Below are 13,127 nucleotides of genomic sequence, written 5' to 3'. Positions count from 1 at the left end.
TCTAGTGCCACCTCTTCAATGCTCCTCGCCAGTGTTGGCTTCCAGGGATGAATTGGAGATGTCTAGTCTACCACACATGAGTTGATGTCTCATCATCAACCTCGGCATCTTTGGATTGTTTTAACTATTTCTATGCAATCCCTTAATAAATAATTTTTATGGACCTACACAATGTATTTACCATGCAGAAAAAGACTGGTTTCCAAAACTATTGGATTTTAACAAAGAGAAAGATGTGATCTACTTTAATCCAGGCTAACAGTTGACAGATATCCCTGAAGTATGTTTTAATTGTGCACTAATGTAGTAAACTAGTAGTCAATAACTTGCTGTACTTAACTTCCCAACTGTCCCCAGGGGCTAATTGTTCCTTCCTGTTGATGAATTTGCAATTCTCCTACCTCCCCTTCCACTATTCATCCTCATGCTTTGTGCATTAAAGGTTTCTTCTCTACAGGTATTTATATCAAGAGCACATTGTCAGATGAGGATGGTATACAAATAGAGCACACAACAAAGAAAAATCCAGATACTACTGGACTGATCTGGTAAACTAGACTCTAAAGCCGGCTATGCACTTTTGCTGTAACCCGTTCGGCCAACAGCTACTCCGACCCACGCCACTCCCATACACATGGGTGATTACCATGTCTGAGCATGCATGTTTTCTGGATGGGGAGAGGAGAGTAAGCTACTGTGTCTTATCTCCCAAGAGAGCAAGGCATCGAACATGTTGCAATCCAACAGCCCAATCCTTTGACGTCAATCATCAAGAGAAAGTTGGGACAACAGCATACATACTGAATCATCAGCCAGTCAGATTCCCATTAACTGTCTTATATTGCTGTTTACTCTATCAGTAGGATCAACTCTCCTCGCAGTCTATATGGGCACATAGGTCATAGAAAGATTAATAAAATGATACCTTGATATCTGTGATCAGATGTCTTGTTCCAGAGTAATCCATGTGACGCGCCCCCTGGGCCGCGGGGTACTCGGCAGCCGGGCCTCCGGTTGCTGGGGGATATCACGGTAGCTGGCCCGGTCCATGACCCAGGGCGGTCAGTAAAAAGGGGGATATCTATAAGGGATTTAAGTGTTCGTGACGCCACCTGTGGAATGCGGCTAAGGGGTGCCGCCGCTGCGGAGCAGTCCTCTGCAGCTGGTGTTACGGCAGCAGGGATGGTGTGGCTCTCCACAGGTAGAGCTAGCTCCAGGGCAGCGTGGGGTGTAATGGATGGTGGTGCAGGGGAGAGACGGCAAGAAGGTCCCGGAGGAAAGACGGACACTCACACGGGGGTAAGCTTCAGTACCTTCACTGGTGATGTTGCAGGCACGGTCCAGGGTACTCCAGGCGAAGGGCGCACTTTTGAACTCTCCCCAGGGAGCGGGTATAGGGCCTCCTGATCCGTTGCTTTATTCTCTAAGCTTCTGACCTGCCTGGAGCTAGGCCTAGCTTGGTTACTGTCTCTCTTTGCACCTGCTGACCTGGTGGTAGGGCCTTCTCTTTGGAGATCACTCTCCCTGGACGCTGGGGCCTCCGTGACTCCTAGCCCTGGTACTGTAGTCAGCGTTTGGTGAACCTGGGACCTGTAGTCCTCCAGGGATTCCGGTGGTTCCTACTGGGTGTAAAGGGTCCCTGTAGGCGCGGACCCGGTGTCCGGTATATATATTGGGGTGAGCCTGGTATGCTCCTCTGCCCCCTCGCTACTTCTTCCCTCTCCTCTCGCCTTCGGCCCACTCAAGGCCCTCACTAGGCCTTCACACGTGCTGTAGGCCTTGGCTCGCCTAAGCACTGCAGCCAGCTTGCTGCCTCTTTGCTGCTCTCTGAGCGTCAGCACGCTCTCAGCTCACTCTGAGCTCTGTCCCTCTCTGTGTCTGAGAGACTAACTCCAACTAAAACTAACTGAGCTGCCTGGCTCCACCCTCCCTATATATGTCCCTAACGGGCTCCCTCTGCTGGTCTGAGGTGGTAGGGTGGAGGTGTGTGAATGTGTGAGGGCCTCTTGTGGAGAAGTCAATCCATGCACCCTACTGGGTTCAGTGGTACCAATGCGCAGCAGGGCGCCACACATGTTTTTCTTAATATGCGAATGAGCTGTTAAGATCTCTGGGCCGAACATAGATCTCCCCATGAATCTGCCTCCAGAGCTTTTTTTAAATGAAAGGGGAAGTTACCAGTGTGAGACATGTTGACCAGGAGAGCAGACTGTCAGTTATTACATGTCTCACACTGGTATCGCCCTCTTTCATTTATAATAATCTCTTCAGGCAGATTCTCAAGGAGATCTATTTCTGGCCCATAGATCTTAACAGCTCATTTACATATTAAGGAAAGCAGGAATTTCTCTGGAATAAGACTGCAGATATGAAGGTATCATTTTATTCAACTTACTATGACCTACATGCCCATATAGATGGCTTAGGAGGGTTAATCCTCCTGACAGATCTCTTTTAAACCTAGCTTAAGGCCTCTTGTACACATTAGATTTAAAGTGGGCAAACCTGCTGATTTCTCCGAGACCAGATGGCCATCTAATGTGCTTAGGGGCCTTTTGACTCTCTCTCGAAAGATGTTGAGAGAGATCCCGAAAAGGTATTTTGAATTCAAAAACTCACTCTTTTTGTATTCCTTGGAAATGGCTTACTCTCTTCTCACTAAGGAAAACAAGTCAATGCTCTACTGAGCAAACGTTCATGCGAATGGTAGAGATAGCTGTCTGTAGAGTGAGCGTTCACCTTACAGCTAAGGTGTATGGAAACCTTAAGATACAGATTTCACTTATCTTTATTTCTATTTTTTCCACGTTCATTTACAGACTGCACTCTATTAGACCAAGTCCCAGAATAATATGGTCCTCACTTTTACAGGTTACTGAAGTAGGTCGTTTTGTAGGTCTAAAGCTGTCTATACACATCAGATGCTTGTTGGCCAAACCGGTCAGTTCGAGCAGGCTCAGCTGACTTTGTGATGATTATGGGGTCTCTCAACCCTCACCTTATGGCATATGTTGGAGAAAATAAGAATCTGGATTCCTACTAGTCAACAATCTGATGTCTATAGGGGCCCCTCCACTCTTTTTTGACATCACCTATCAGAATATTTTCGGAAATAAGGATTGGGCAATTGGATTTCAACATTCCCAATCATTTTGTTCTCAGGGGAAGTAACCCGCACTGGAATTTTCTGGGAGCAACAGCTCTCCGCTTTTCCTACTGAACAAATATGTACTATTGCACAAACATGTATGGGTAAGGAAAGGAGAGGTGATGTATGTATATGGGCTTCGTAAGACGAACCAGTTCTACCGGAAATTGAATTTGCTTCAAATTTTACAAAAAGTTTGGATACTGATTGATCCAAAAGTTAGTGTTTTGCTTTATGAAAAATAACAGCCAGCTGGCTGCCTATTTGCAGAATTGTTTTGTAGAAAAAATAAACTTAACCGCTCATTGGTTCTCCTAGCATTCAATCTTCCATGCTTCCTCTTCAGCTCCTGCATCATCTTCACTCGGTGCTGGGGCATCAGTGGCCTCGTCAGGTTATTCGATGTGAATCGCATGTTCCTTATTATGTTTTTAGGGTATTTTCAGACCTCAAAGCGCAATGAACACGGGGCAAAAAAAAAAAAGAAGTCTCACTTGTCCCACCGATGCATCCCCAGGTAAGTTCTCCTTGTGTTCTCTCAAGTTCTTCCATCATTTCCACTCAGTCAGGGTGCTTCCAGTGTCCAGTAGGACTCAGACGTCACAACCTGGATCACACGTGTCCTACTTAGCACTTCAGGTGAAGCACATTGTCATGTCACAGCTCCACGTCGCACGTTGTGATGCCTGAAACCTACTCAGTGCCAAAAGCCCCAAGTGAAGATTATGGTAGAACCAAAGAAGACATGCAAAGATCCAGGGTCAAAGCGGTGGAACTGGTGAGCAGCGATGTGAAGGTCTTATCTATTTTTTCATTCAATGGGTTTTTTCTTTCTCTAGGGTCTAGAAAGACCAATGATGGCTTTTTTGTGCAATCACAAAGCAGAAAGCAGGAGCAGAATAAAGTCTTTCATGCTTTAAAAGTTTTTATAGTTGACAAAATCTCATCTCATCCCTTGGACCCACCAGAGATTAAATGGAATTTGGTACCTTTTGACCAGTGTTGGACTGGATTGCCAAATGCCCCCCCTTAACCAACTCCAGGGCCCCACTTTTCACCTACATGCAAATGTGACATTATGCTTAATCACAAATTTATATAACCATGAACTGGGTAGATTGTTAAATGCTCATATACTGTAAGAGGGTGGAGGCCCACCGGAGGATTCTCCTTTTCTTCTGTGGGCCAGTCCAAGTCTGCTTCTGACCAAAACTTATTGAGCTGTCTTTAGCAAGAGGAGCAGTTCTTCGAGTGCAGTAAGTGATTTTAGGATCATTTTCAAAAATTCAAGAACCTTTTTAAATGCTACTGAAAAGCCCTGTAATTAGAGATTTCATAGTTTTCACAGTTCAACAGAATAGATGACCCTATGATCCTGCTTAAATTTCTGGCACATTTAATGTTATTAAAGCATCTATAGTTGGTCTTAAGGGCACACAAGTGGAATTAGATTAATGTAATCGTTGTGGTGTCAATGGATGCACAAAAAATAGGTGCGTTGGGCAACATCTGACATAAGGGTCAAGTAAAATCCACAACTTACGATCGGTATTGCACATTAATTTCCTCCCATATAAACCTAAAATATAAATATCTAACCCAATTTTGGAAGCCAAATCCGGGTCGTCACTGCACATTTGCATATTTATAATGATTCTTGGCAGGAATTTCTATGCAGGGAATAGATTTTGCTCGTATGATTCAAACAAGTCTTGTAATTATCCTACAACATATTATCCAGAAAGACGTAGGGACCCGCAAATAAAATATCAGTCATTAGGTGTTCTATGCAAGTACAAGCGACTTTGATTTCCTCAGTACACATAACACTGTGGGTTATAATTAATTTAGTGACAAAATGTATAATTGGCCGGGAATGGTCTTTTTTCAACCTATGTATCTATGTAACAGTGATTTAATGCATAGTAAATTGCATAAAGGTACAATATATGGATATCCTATAATGGCACCTGGCTTATGTTCATGTGACTGGATGTGGTCTTCTGCCCATCCAGCACTACTGTGATTTTCAGTGTGTATACAGGAGTGTACTTATATAGGGTACAGAGTTATTACCAGTTGCTTAAAGGGGGCAAAGGGCTCCTCTGACACCTAATAAGTGGCACATGGGTCTGTTACAAAATGGTTTAAAGGAAACCTGTCTCCTGGTTTGTCCCATGTGAGATACGGCCACCAGCTTTCAGTCCTGATATAAAGCATTCTAATATGCTGTATATAAGCCCCCTATAAGGCCTGCAAGACAAGAAAAATACCTTTTATTATACTCGCCTACGGGAACGTCCGGTTTGATGGGCGTCACTGTCTTGGTCCCTCGCCTCCTCTTTTCTTGCGTTGCCATCCTCCTTCTTGCTTTGTGTGGATGACCCGTCCAACTCCGACATCATCCACACAGTTTTCCCCGGCATGGCGCTCCTGCGCAGGCGTACTTCTCTGCCCTGTCGGAGGGCAGAGCAAAGTACTGAATCGCGCAGGTGCCAGGAAAGGTCAAAGAGCGCCGGCGCATGCGCACTGCAGTACTTACTCTGCCCCGTCAGGGCAGAGAAGTACGCCTGCGCAGGAGCGCGATGCTGGGGACACTGTGTGGTTGACGTAGGACACGTCATTCACATGAAGCAAGAAGCAGGACGGCATCACAAGAAGGGAGGTGTCGGACCAAGACAGCAACGCCCATCTGACCCGACCGCTTCGTAGGTAAGTATTATAAAAGGTGTTTTTCTTGTCTTGCAGGCCGGGTTGGGGGTATATATACAGCATATTAGAATGCAGTATATCAGAGTTGAAAAGTGGTGGACTTATCTCGTATGGGACAAACCTGGTGACAGGTTCCCTTTAAAACCTTTAAAGGGCAATTACATTTTTAACCATATTATTTTATTAATTTTTGGTTACTTTTTCCTTTATCCATGACCCTGTTTAAAAAAAAAAATCCTGAAATCTTGCAGTTTTAACTGATCACTGACTCTCATAATAGGCGGATGCTTTCTGTTCTGCAGAGATCACTTTTCACTAGTCCTCTCATTCATCACAGTATGGATTACAATGGCTAGTAACACCAATACAGTACAGACCAAAAGTTTGGACACACCTTCTCATTTAAAGATTTTTCTGTATTCTCATGACTGTGAAAATTGTACATTCACACTGAAGGCATTAAAACTATGAATTAACACATGTGGAATTATATACTTAACAAAAAAGTGTAAAGCAACTGAAAATATGTCTTATATTCTAGGTTCTTCCAAGTAGCCACCTTTTGCTTTGATGACTGCTTTGCACACTCTTGGCATTCTCTTCATGAGCTTCAAGAGGTAGTCACCGAAAATGGTATTCACTTCACAGGTGTGCCCTGTCAGGTTTAAAAAGTGGGATTTCTTGCCTTAAAAATGGGGTTGGGACCATCAGTTGTGTTGTGCAGAAGTCTGGTGGATACACAGCTGATAGTCCTACTGAATAGACTGTTAAAATTTGTATTATGGCAAGAAAAAAGCAGCTAAGTAAAGAAAAATGAGTGGCCATCATTACTTTAAGAAATGAGGTCAGTCAGTACGAAAAATTGGGCAAACTTTGAAAGTGTCCCCAAGTGCAGTTGCAAAAACCATCAAGCGCTACAAAGAAACTGGCTCACATGAGGACCGCCCCAGGAAAGGAAGACCAAGAGTCACCTCTGCTTCTGAGGATAAGTTTATCCGAGTCACCTGCCTCAGAAATCGCAAGTTAACAGCAGCTCAGATTAGAGACCAGGTCAATGCTACACAGAGTTCAAGCAGCAGACACATCTCTTCAACAACTGTTAAGAGGAGATTTTGTGCAGCAGGCCTTCATGGTAAAATAGCTGCTAGGAAACCACTGCTAAGGACAGGCAACAAGCAGAAGAGACTTGTTTGGGCTAAAGAACACAAGGAATGGACATTAGACCAGTGGAAATCTGTGCTTTGGTCTGATGAGTCCAAATTTGAGATCTTTGGTTCCAACCACCGTGTCTTTGTGCGACGCAGAAAAGGTGAACGGATGGACTCTACATGCCTGGTTCCCACCGTGAAGCATGGAGGAGGAGGTGTGATGGTGTGGGGGTGCTTTGCTGGTGACACTGTTGGGGATTTATTCAAAATTGAAGGCATACTGAACCAGCATGGCTACCACAGCATCTTGCACCGGCATGCTATTCCATCCGGTTTGCGTTTAGTTGGACCATCATTTATTTTTCAACAGGACAATGACCCCAAACACACCTCCAGGCTGTGTAAGGGCTATTTGACTAAGAAGGAGAGTGATGGGGTGCTACGCCAGATGACTTGGCCTCTACAGTCATCAGACCTGAACCCAATCGAGATGGTTTGGGGTGAGCTGGACCGCAGAGTGAAGGCAAAAGGGCCAACAAGTGCTAAGCATCTTTGGGAACTCCTTCAAGATTGTCACCATTTCCGGTGACTAGCTCTTGAAGCTCATCAAGAGAATGCCAAGAGTGTGCAAAGCAGTCATCAAAGCAAAAGGTGACTACTTTGAAGAACCTAGAATATAAGACATATTTTCAGTTGTTTCACACTTTTTTGTTAAGTATATAATTCCGCATGTGTTAATTCATAGTTTTGATGCCTTCAGTGTGAATGTACAATTTTCATAGTCATGAAAATACAGAAAAATCTTTAAATGAGAAGGTGTGTCCAAACTTTTGGTCTGTACTGTATATTATATCATTTAACGGCCTTCAGCTCGATCTCGAGCCATGGCGACTTGATGGATGAACGCTCTGTTGGAAAGTTGATCTTGTGCAAGCCTAGATGGGTCCACCAGGGTTTTCTCCGCCATCGTGTTGCTCGTCTTCCTCTTTACCTTGTTCCTTCTATTCTTCCGACCATGATGTCCTTCTCCAGTGATTGCTTTCTTTGTATGATGTGTACAAAATAGGCAAGTTGTAGCTTGGTGATACTTGCTTCCAGTGACATGTCTGGCACCAATATATAGGGAAGGAAAAAAGGTAATCAGCTCACCTTTCAGGGAGGACAATTCAGTGTGAAAACCACTTGTATTTACATAGGAACCCTGATAGACCTTATTTGGTCAGGGTGTGGTGCAAGGACTGTAGAAACACACCAGGCTGGCATTCAGGTCAGAAAAGGAAGAAGGGTCCATTCGCAGTTGTGAATTAGGGTTGCTACCCCGAAACGCGTAAGCTTATGGTTCATTAATCTTTTTTATCTTTTTGCTTTTTCTCAACATGAGTCCAGTCCTCATGGACCATTCTTCCAAAACCATTATATAGCTAACACATGATCACATCATTCACAATAGCTGATGTCACAGCTCATCTACTTCCCCCTCCCTGCACAGCGACCTCTGCGCAGATCACAGAGCATGCCTATACCATACTCTCTCACAAAAGTCAACAAGGATCTGACGCACCCCCTGGGCCGCGTGTGCACGTGTGTGGGATACCCGGAGCCGGGTCTCTGGGGGTTGTAGTCTCCGTGGCGGCAACCCGGTCCCGTGGCTCAGGGTGGTCAAACCAGTGGCAGTCTTTATAGGGTTTTTGTGGTTTAATGTCCGACTACGCCACCCGTGGATTGCGGTCAGGGTGTACCGCCGCTGCGAGGCAGACTGCTGAGGCAGGTGTGGTGTGCGCAGCAAAGGATGGGATAACTCCCCAGGGGAAGAGTATAGCCTCAGGGCAGGGAATGTGGAAGATGGGAGTGATGGTGTGCGGGCATCCCACTACTAGTAGTGCTGTATGCGGTGAGAAAGCAGAAATGAGTAGGGGTGCCACATTCCTCCCTAGTAAATTTTAGTACTCCGGGACTAAACACATTTTTAAGAAAACACAAATACAGGGTATAAACAATAATACAACAACATATGTACAAGAAGCTTTAGTCTTTAGAGGTCACGGCGTGTCCGTAACCGGGTGTCCATGTCACCCAACGAGGTGAAGTCTTGGAACAGAGTAGGGGACCTGTCCAAAGCAAACCCCAAACGTTGGCCCTGGGCGTGGCTGCAAGGCTGAGGCTAGCTACTTTGGGCCACAAGGAGGCCACGCCAGACAGGTTTTTCTCTTCCGTGGCCATCTTCGCAAGAGGCACCAAGGTGCAACTATCTACAATGTAGTTCCGGTTACTCAGCGTCCATAACCTGTCAGTCCAAATAAACCTGCAGGGTAACTAGAGAAACATAATTAGTAACCAGGTAACAAAAACATAAACCTTTTTCAACATTGGCAATTTACAAGCAAATTCACATTACATTTTAGATTCTCCAGCGAGCGAGCATTTGTCCTCTAGTGCTCCTGGTGGACCTACGTAACCCACTATCTGGTTCTGCACTACAGGGTGTAGAAGGTGTTGCGGGTAGGCCTGGCAGCTTTCTGCATACTCTTTGGCTTACTAGGGACACGGCAGGCTCACTACTAGCAGAGGGTTGATTCTCCTGGGCTGCTGGTATGGATTCTTCTGCCTCCTGGGCAGGCTGCTCTTCTGACACTACCTGTTCTTCTGTTGGCCCTTGAGGGACTGACTGGAGAAAGGTGAGGATGGGTACCACGACTGCGTTGTTGATTTGAGTCCAGGATCGGGGAAAGTCTCCGAGTATGGTACTGATCATTTCTTCCCTTTCCTCTGCGGGTTGAGGGTTCTCTTGATCTTCGTCAGGGCTTTGCAGCTGCTCGGGACATTTTTTCAGGTGGTCTCTGGAGACAATGGCTGTGGTTTCTCCTCCATCCTTACTGATTATGCAGACTTTTGGATTATCATGGCTTGAGGGCAGTACTGTGTACGGGTCCTTCTCCCACTGGTCGTCCAACTTGTGGAGCCGCCTCTTTCTCTTCAAGACCTGCTCTCCAGGTACCAAGGGAACAGCGGGAGCATGCTGGTTATAAGTCTTCTCTTGCCTTTCTCTTGCTTGAGACAGACTCCGCTCGACGCTCTCCTGTACTTTCCGATACTGCTGCTGCCATTCTGTATCCCAGTCTGCCTCTGGCGAGGTGTCCTCAGGTGTCAGGACTCCCATATCCAGGTCAATAGGCAGCTTACCAGGTCTTGCTCTTATTAGGTAAGCCGGGGTACAGTTGGTGGAACCTACAGGGATGTGATTATATAAGTCCACCAGATCAGGCAGTTTTTCAGGCCAGAGACTGCGTTCTTCCAGGGGCAATGTTTTTAGCAAGTCTATCACCACCTGGTTCATTTTCTCACATAGTCCGTTGGTCTGAGGGTGAAAGGGTGTTGTTCTTATCTTTCTGCAGCCATACAGATTGCAGAACTCTTGGAAGACCTCCGCTCGAAGGCTGGCCCTTGGTCCGTCAGCACTTGCTCCGGATACCCGTGTGGACGGCAGAAGTGCTGCTGGAAGGCTCTAGCTGCTGTTTGAGCCGTTAAGTCCTTGACAGGGACCACCACCAGGAACCGGGAGTAGTGATCTATGATTGTGAGGGCGTAGACGTACCCAGATTTGCTTGGAGCCAGTTTCACATGGTCCAGGGCTACCAGTTCCAGTGGCTGTCTGGTGATGATGGGCTGCAGGGGAGTCTTCTGGCTGGCGCGGTCCTTCCTTCTTAGGTTGCACGGGCCACAGTCTCTACACCACCTCTCGATGGCTCCTCTCATGCCTACCCAGTAGAACCGTCCACGCAACAGGAACTCCAGCTTCTTCCATCCGAAGTGTCCTGCTCCGTCGTGGTATGCCTCCAGAACCATAGCCGAATCTCGTCTTGGGACCACTACCTGCCAGGTCAGCTCATGTGTTCTAGAGTTGACCATTCTCCGGCACAGTTTCTCCTTGTAAAGAAACAGCTTACTTTTCTATTTCCACAGTTGCTTGGTCTCCTCCGGAGCGTCTGGGTCAAGACGGGCATCAGCCTGTGTCAGCATTTCCTTCACCAGACGGACTGCGGGATCACTGTCTTGTGTCTCCGCCCAGCTGTAGTGGGGTAAGGGATTGAACGTAGCAGAGCGCCTGTCCCTTACATGGTGGGAATACAGGGTAATCCCATGACGGTGGAACGCAGGGAGCTCGACTTCTTCTAGTTCTTCTGGATCTTCCCCTACGTCCGGTAAGTTTGGCATTCTGGACAGGGCATCCGCGTTGGCATTTGAGCGTCCCGCCCTGTATTTGATGGTGAATTCATAGTTGGACAGGCGGGCAATCCATCTCTGCTCCAGGGCACCAAGTCTTGCAGTGTCCAGGTGTGTCAACGGGTTGTTATCCATGTACACAGTGAACTTGGAAGAGGCAAGGTAATGCTTGAAACGTTCGGTCACTGCCCACACCACTGCCAGGAACTCTAGCTTGAATGAGCTATAATTCTCGGGGTTCCACTCCGTGGGCCGTAGTTTTCGGCTGGTGTAAGCAATTACCCGTTCTTTCCCCTGCTGGATCTGGGACAGTACGGCTCCTAGCCCGATGTTGCTCGCGTCCGTGTGGAGGATAAAGGGCTGGCTGTAGTCAGGGTACGCCAGGATTTCATCCCCCGTGAGGGCCATCTTCAGCTGGCGGAAGGACTCCTCTTCCAGCTTTTCCCAACTGAAGGGCGGCTTCTGGTTTTTGGCCTTCCTGGATTGACCTATCAGGAGGTCCTGCATAGGAGCTGCCATTTTGGTGAAACCGGGAATGAATCTTCGGTAGTAGCCTACCAACCCGAGGAACTGCCGCACTTCCTTTATGCTGGAGGGTCTTGGCCAGTCTTTAATCATGGTGATTTTATCGGGGTCGGGAGCCACTCCGTCAGCACTCACCACATGTCCCAGGTACTGTACCTTTGGTTTCAGCAAGTGGCACTTGGAGGGTTTCACCTTTAGGTCGTAGCTTGCCAGGGCGTCAAACACTTCTGTCAGGTGTTTCAGATGGTCCTCGTAGGTTTTGGAATAAACGATGACATCGTCCAGGTATAACAGGACTATCTCGAAATTCCGGTGTCCCAGACAGCATTCCATCAACCGCTGGAAGGTTCCTGGTGCGTTGCAGAGCCCGAACGGCATACAGTTGAATTCGCTGAGACCCATCGGAGTAGTGAATGCAGTCTTCTCCGCCTCTGCTACAGGAACCTGCCAGTACCCGCTAGTAAGATCCAAAGTGGAGAAGAAGTTAGCAGATTTTAATGCAGCTAAAGATTCTTCTATTCTAGGTAACGGGTACGCATCTTTGTGTGTGATACGGTTGACCATTCTGTAGTCTACACACATTCTCATTGTGTTGTCCTTCTTTTTCACCAGAACTAGTGGAGCTGCCTAGGGGCTACAGCTGTCCCTGATTACCCCAGCCTCCTTCATGCCCCGCAACATCCCCTTTGCATGCTGATAGTGTGCAGGGGGTACAGGTCGGTATCTTTCCTTTATGGGTGGATGGTCTCCTGTGGGGATGTGATGTTCTACCCCCTTTACTCGCCCGAAGTCTAGCGGGTGTTTACTAAAGACTCTTTCGTACTCCTGAACCACCCGGTAGACTCCCTGTTTTTGGTGTGAGGGAGTGGAGTCAGTACCCAAATGCAGTTGCTGACACCAGTCCTCCATTTGTTTCTTAGAGCCGTTACCTTCCTCTGGTTGAGATGGAGGCAAGGGGTCTACGGCCTTTACAGAATTTTGGTTTATGGTGAACAATTTGGCTAGCGTGGCATACCGGGGCAGGTGTACTTCTCTCTCCCCGATATTTATGATGCGGACAGGTACCCTCCCATGACGTATATCGACCACTCCCCTTGCTGTCAAAATGGTGGGCCTACTGTCTGAGTAGACGGGCTCTACCATTGCTTGGTAGTCTCTACCTCTTAGACCAATAGCTGCCTGGCACCATATCATCATCTCACTTTTCGGGGGCATGGCAATAGGGAACGGGTCACACATTTTCACGCTACCAATCTCACCACCAGATAATTCCACCTGTTGCCGTTTCATCAGTGCCCGGATCTCTTTTTGGAGGACACGTTGCTGGCTGGAACTGGCGTTCTTGGCAACCTGCTGTAAAATGAGAATCACCT

This window comes from Phyllobates terribilis, unplaced genomic scaffold (genome assembly GCF_046119375.1).
Source record: "Phyllobates terribilis strain yellow unplaced genomic scaffold, ASM4611937v1 Scaffold_13__5_contigs__length_258822181, whole genome shotgun sequence".
In the NCBI taxonomy this organism is placed as follows: domain Eukaryota; kingdom Metazoa; phylum Chordata; class Amphibia; order Anura; family Dendrobatidae; genus Phyllobates; species Phyllobates terribilis.
This window is presented reverse-complemented; position numbering follows the sequence as displayed.